This window comes from Crocodylus porosus, unplaced genomic scaffold (assembly GCF_001723895.1).
Source record: "Crocodylus porosus isolate Cpor-Errol unplaced genomic scaffold, CroPor_comp1, whole genome shotgun sequence".
In the NCBI taxonomy this organism is placed as follows: domain Eukaryota; kingdom Metazoa; phylum Chordata; order Crocodylia; family Crocodylidae; genus Crocodylus; species Crocodylus porosus.
This window is the reverse complement of record NW_017728906.1, coordinates 165,416,017-165,422,920: the sequence shown is the minus strand read 5'-3', so window position 1 is coordinate 165,422,920 and position 6,904 is coordinate 165,416,017. Positions and strand designations below refer to the sequence as shown.

Below are 6,904 nucleotides of genomic sequence, written 5' to 3'. Positions count from 1 at the left end.
CCCTTCCAGCCCTGATGTCTATGAAATCTCTGCAAGATGAAAGAGCTAATGTACTTATGGACTGTGACCAACTAGCATCTTACACTTCCTTTGGATAAGTTAAATAGTCTTTAAGGATCATTGTATGGCAGTTTTTTCCAGGCCTTGACTATTTTTTGTAACTCTTCCCTGAACCCTGTCTAGTTTTAAAAATGTGGACATCCAAGCTGGGATAAAGTATTCCAATACTGATGTCACCAACAATGTACCAATTGACATTACTTTATCAATTTTGTGTGAACACCTACACAAATACTTGGCGGCAGAGAATTAGGCTCTAGCTCTATGACTCCACTGATATCTAGTGGTTGGGGTTTTTTTATTTGATTTGATTTCATTTTATTTCTGAGAATCATAGTGTTCTTGAGCCTGAAGCTTACGAAGAAAATGCTTCTACAATTCCTCCAGGTAGTGAGAATGAAAATGCACTTTGACTGACTAACAAAACACGGTTGCAGTCCTAAAATGGAAGTTTAGCCTAATACATGAGTTTCCATGCTCTATCAGACTTAGATGTAATCATTATTACTCCTAGATGTAGGCCTGTACATTTCCTCAAACATACATAATATTTCCTCAGTTACTGACCTGGGTGTTCGTAGTATGTAGGCATAAGATAACGTCCCCCTAAAATGATCTGTGACCACTCTGCTGGTGAATACTGTTTCAGGAGCCCCTGAAGCCAGCAAAGCAGTGTTCATGCAACTAAGCCTGGCATGTTTTTCTATAGGGAATAAACATGGTTACTTTGGATCCATCTGTGCTGTGTATTTCTTTTCATATTGTTATTGCCTTGTAGAGAATAAAAGATACAACAGTACTGATTTATTATTTGCCATTAACCTCATATCATCTAACTAGTCCTGCCCTGGACATTCTCTGTAATGTGAAAAAGTTCAGGCTCTAGATAGGCAGCAGCAGAACTGCAAGCACAGAAGAGGCAGCAATACAGTGTAATTACTAGATATGGCAAAACAAAGCCTGCCTGGCATGTGTGGCCTCTGTTACCTGCAAATCAGGCATTTTCACCTAGAAACTTTATTGCCATTTCCTCTCCTTCTAATGAGAGTATGTTCTCTTAGCCTTTACCCTGCCCTTTTGCAAGCACCAAGGCACACTTGTTTTATCCAAGACTTTGGTGAAAATGTTATTATGGACCACCTGTGTTGAAATATTGGCAGCACTTCACTGAGTTGTTTTTGATTACACTGATGATGTTCAGTACACATCACATGTTGGCAAAGAGCATCAGTGTGAAACATCTAGCCAATATGCTCCACCTTAAGATTTTTCACTATAAGAAATACTTACTATAATATTTAGGGATCAAATAGCAGGACACAGACAAGCCTGAAGTCAGGGTAACCTTCTTCTCTAAGTTCATTTGGTTCAGGCAAGTGATTTTGTGGCTTATAAAATACAGTTGTACCTGAAGTGGCATAACAAACAGAAAGCTCTGTTCTAGTGGGACCAAACACACCTAGCTGATTCATGGGGAAACTACAGTACAGGCAGCTATGTATTCTTATATCTGCTTCTGTTTCAACACCCTACATACAGTAGCACTTGACTCATGCCTCTGTCACAAAGAGTGGGGATTTCCAGAAGAAGGGGGGCAGGTAGAGGTGTCAAATCACAGTTTATTTTTAATCTTGTCAAACACTAAATTCTACTTGCACGTCACAAATGGTTGTTCTAAAAGTGATGGCAGAAATTGTATTTGCACTTAGGAGGATAGACAACCAAGGGAGAAGTTATGGGAAGTGCATTGAAAGGAAGGCAAGCTACAATTATGTTCTTAAAACAAGCTGTATAAGTTAAGGCCCAGTCCTACAAAACCCAATAATTTTGTGTGTGTAAGTATTTCTACTGAAGACAACAGAGCTACTGAAGGTTCAATACTGTTCACATATTTGATTCTTTTTCTGAACAGGAGAAACAGAATGATCAGAAATAGTTTCACCTGTTAACACTGACTTTACACAGATGACACTCTTTAAACTCTGGACTTTGGACTCCACAGTTCATGCCTTATTGGGTCCTTCCCTATCTTGTTAAATGTATTACATCATCATGGAGAATGTGATGAGGCTATTATCATCTGGCAATGCTTGAGACAATCTTGTTAAACTGCTATGATGCATAGGGTTGTGGTTTACACTGCCATGTCACAAATGGTAATGACACACCACGCTATGACCAAAGATAGCATCACCAGTCAAACCAGAGACTGACTAAAACAAGAGTGGGTTTGGTTTTGCAAAACCTTGACAGCTGAGTTATTAGTTTTCTTTTTCATCTGAAATCCTGAAGGCAAGTATTATGATAATCCAACACTTGTGCAATATGTACTCAAGTATTTTAGCAAGGAGGGTTATATAGAGGGAGGCTGATGGATAGCCAAATGAATACAACCTTAATATAGCACTATACCATCATGTATTAATTCTTTACACCCATATCATTATGCAGCATGTACATATATATAAAATCTATATATAAGCACTCAGGAAATCTATCTTAAAATAACTTTTTATCAATGTTGCAAAATCAAGCACCTCAAAGAGAAGGAAAGCTGGGGTTAACATTATCAGTACAACCTGAATGCAGCCTCCTCATGCATAATGGTGTTTGTTTGCATGTAATATCCTAGCCTTTTAATAGAAAAAAGTAAATTGACACCTACATGGGTCATCTGCAGATCTGAAACCTTTTAGTCCAACACACAGACCTCTGCCACTTGAGCTAAGGAAGCGACAGGTACTGACAATAGGTTGTCATCTTCTCTGTGGAGCAGTACTAGAAGGGGATGAGACAGATTGCTAGTGGGTTTCTCAGACAATTGCTAAGAGCAGAGGAATGGTGAAACTTGGGGGTATTAGGTTCCATTTCATGCACAGGTAGTGAGTGTGCTCTGCTGGAAATATACTCTTTGCTCATGTCCCTGAATATGTCCTTGTACCTTTTCCTCTCCAGCCTGTCCCTGCCTGTCTGACATTTCTCCCCTCTGACCAGATAGCCAGACTGAGACCTAGCATAGCCCCAAACAACCCGGAGTTGTAACTGCATGGGGAGTCCTGCCAATTAAAGATAGAATTGATGAGGAACTTAGCAACTAACAGCTAAGAAGTGTTTACTGAACACGTACAATCTGATTTTTTTCAAAGGCCTATAACTTGGCTAAATTTGGATTTTATCACATATACAGTATATTCTCCCCTCTCCGCTACCAAATTTTCAAGGCCTTGGTCTGAAACAGGAAGTCACTAGACCTATTAAAAGGAAATGTCATTAAAATGCCTTTAACCTGAGCAAAAGAGCCCAGGGCAGTTGTGTGGCATAACAGATTTTCAGTCCAAATGGCTGCAGTTTGGCAAAGTTATGAGCCACCAAATAAAAAGTTCTGATAATGAAATGTGCCAAGCAACCTTAATAAAAGGTTACCACCCCATCTATACTATACACACACACATACACAAGTCAATTATATAGATTCATGCATCTGATTTTACTATATAATTATTGCAGGTAATATACATACTTCCTTCACAATAATTTGTTGCTGTTCTAATTAAATATGTCATAACATTGCATTCATTACAGCAATTGATTTTTAGCTGGGAACTTGCAGAACTGATGTTTCTTAGTCATGGAATGAAAGGAGCTTCTCTACAACCAGTTTATATGAGGGATCTAAAAACAGTGCGAAAATCATGTTGCAGAAAATTAACGGAAAAAGTCCAACGTGAGAATAAAAACTTTGGGTGTGGGAATTGAATCACTTGAAGATTTATTTTATGATTAAGTATTATTGCTTATGTCATAGACTTATTCCATTATACCACTCAAGTTTCTCAATGTCTATTTAGAGAGGTTTCAAAGGAAATGATACTAGAACACTGTTGTTGTCACGGTTTTTCTGTGTCACTAGATGAATAATGTATCACACACTTCCTGTGTTCTTTTAACCATAAAAACTCAAGGTAGAAAGAAAAATGCATAGCTTACATTATATCCACAGATACCTTACCAACCCGTCAAAAGCAAACTGTCGCCTGATAGACTTTTGTGTTCTTGAAATAGGGAAGGTATTGGCAAGCTGTCTTTGTGTCAGACCAGTATGGTTACCCACATTATCAAAAATAAACTTGTGAACATGCCTTCATCACCTTTTGCTTTGATCACCCCCTTCTCTTTGGCCACCCCTCGTTCTCTTTCTCCACTCTATCCACAATGTTGCAGGTTAAAAAAAATCTTCTTTTCAGTCATGTTATCCCATTCTTCGTATCAGTTTCCTTTCTCATTTTATGCCAGGTTTAAGATCCTTGTTCCCAGGCACCCAGTTGAACCCCTTCCTGCACTTCAACTATTTCAACCCCATGGTATCCAATTTTCTTCATAGTCCTTTAAGTGCTTCTTTTGTCCCTTCTCTATATTGAATGCTGTGGCTTCTTTTTACTTTGTCTTCTGTGCTTGGAAGTTGAAATGGGAAAGGTACTGAGTTCTGAGAACAGATATCCATTGATACTTGAAGGTATTCAGAAGTGATCAGATAAGTTTTTTTTTTCAAGTAATGGACATAGAACAGTCAGATGATGCTGAGACGTCATGTCGTGCTTCCTCCAGCTAAGTTCTATGCAGGATTACCCTCTGGAGATATATACCCTGTGGAGATATAGGAATCGCCCTATTCCTATAATGATGACACTTACATGCCCAGAGGGGATAACAGAATCACTTGTACACTTCAGTTGGGTAACTCAACTGCACTTTTGTTGTCCACTAGCTGAAATCCTACCCTAACTGACATCTGCCATTATTGTACAGATCAGGACAGAAACCAAAGGTCGGGGAGTCTTTCATGTTTAGAAAAGTCCTGCTTACTATATCACTGCTCAGATTGTTATGGAAGAACATGCATCCCAGAAAAAATATTAGAAAAGCAATTCTTCTGAGGTAAAAAGAATTTGCACTGACCCATGCACTTGATGAATGTAGCTAAGTAACTAGCTCATTTTTGGCAGGGATAATTTGTGCTTCAGGAGCCTCCTTATCAACTCTATTGCTGTTTTCCCCTATGACTGTTATTCTTGAAATGTATGAAAAAGTTTGGCAGGAACTGGTAACTTGGACTTGTAATTGTGGCTCCCCTGGTGAGGACAAAAAGCAAGATTACTAAACCCCTTCACAGACTAACAGAATGCAGAAGGGCTAAAGACAGAAAAAGAAGAACAACTGTTTTACTGTAAAACTTTCCAGTGTCCATCGTTTCAGATGCATTTCTTATCGTCCTTTAAAAAAAAAAAAAGCAGATTGCAGAAGACTTCAAACAAATCCTGCAATTCTGTAGCAAGGATCCATTATTAGCATCTTCCTCCAGGGAGGAACTTATTCACTGTCACTTGGAAGTTGGCCTGACATTTCAACCACTCCTCTTCTGCTGTCTTCAAAATGCATGGTGCACAAAGATTATTAAGCCTGGCTTTTACACAACTTCTTCAATGCATTGAAATTGTTCTCAATACACGTAGATGCCTCTTGTAAAAAAATGCCTCACTCTCTTTTGTTCATTACAGTCCCTCCTTGGAATAGCCACCTGCCTTCTGTGCCCCAGTACTCTCTCCTCCTCCAAATCTACCTATAAGCCTCATTTTTCATACGCCTTCCAATGCTCCTGTTTTCTATGAGGCTGTCTGTTCCCATCTGTATCTTGTTCTTTAACTACCTGCTGAGTGACTAGCTAAATGAAAGCAAAAGCTCCTCGAGACCAATGATTATTCTTATATCATTATATGTTGGTGCTGTGCCATATAGCTCTGTGGCAGTGTATAAATAATACAAGAGTGGTGGAAGATATGCCTATAGCTGCTCTTAGATGTAAGTTACGCCTCTTTTATGTTGTTCTGATAGTATAACTGGGTAGAACTGTAATTCACAGACATGTTTATGCCCTTTTGGGCAGCTGTAGAGGTCTAAAAGGGCTTAGTGTAACTCAGAAAAGGATCCCCTGTGTGATTTACTTTGAGGGTTTTGAAAATTAAAGGCTATAGGATAAGATACTATTACATCTCTAGTAATGTCTGCCATTATTTTTACAACTCAAACCAGATTGTGAGACCAGCCAGAGCACTTGACTTCTCTAGGAGCAAACCATATTAATAAAGTCTAAGGCCATAAGGTACCATAGTCCTTGGGAATAACAGAAGCCACAGAACTCTACCAAGTACCTCTTGGTTCTTCAATAATTCTTGCTCTCAACTACAGCTCCTTTTTGAAAGACATCTAGTCTTGACTTCAAATGAAGGAGAATCCTCCAGATCTTTCAGTAGGCTTTTCCAGTGATTGATTCCCTCCACATTAAAAAGGGAGCCTTATTTACAGCTTAAGTTTGCCTTGTTTCAGCTTAAAACTCCTGGATAATACGATGCCCTTGGGTACCAATTTGAAGAGCTTCAAATAGTCTTTCATGTAGTCAGAGATATTCTTTCACAGCCCTCTTAACTTATCTTTTATATGCTGAATAAATTTGGTCCATTAAGTCTAACACTCAACATATTATACACATTTAAATCTTGTAGCTATTTTTCTGATTACTTTCCAACTTTTCAACATTCATTTTTAAAATATCTATACTAGTAATTCCAGTAGATTAGCATCCATCTGTGAACAAACTCTCTAAAGAGAACAAATGTCTTAGCAAAAACAAAGAGAAATTGCACAATGGCATGAACTGAAATAAATATGGCACAACATTTTGTATGCTCCTAAATTGACCCCTGATAGTTTCATAGTTTCATAGTAGCTAGAGTCGGAAGGGACCTAGGTAGATCATCTAGTCCGACCCCCTGCCTTGCCAGGAAAGAGC

General features: G+C 38.6%; 1 protein-coding gene across 1 annotated transcript in view; it reads right to left on the bottom strand.

Annotated features, from left to right (window-relative positions):
* FLT1 (fms related tyrosine kinase 1) overlaps positions 1-6,904 on the bottom strand; it is a 161,859-nt gene that overhangs the window by 64,546 nt on the left and 90,409 nt on the right. The gene's annotated exons all lie outside the window — the stretch shown is intronic.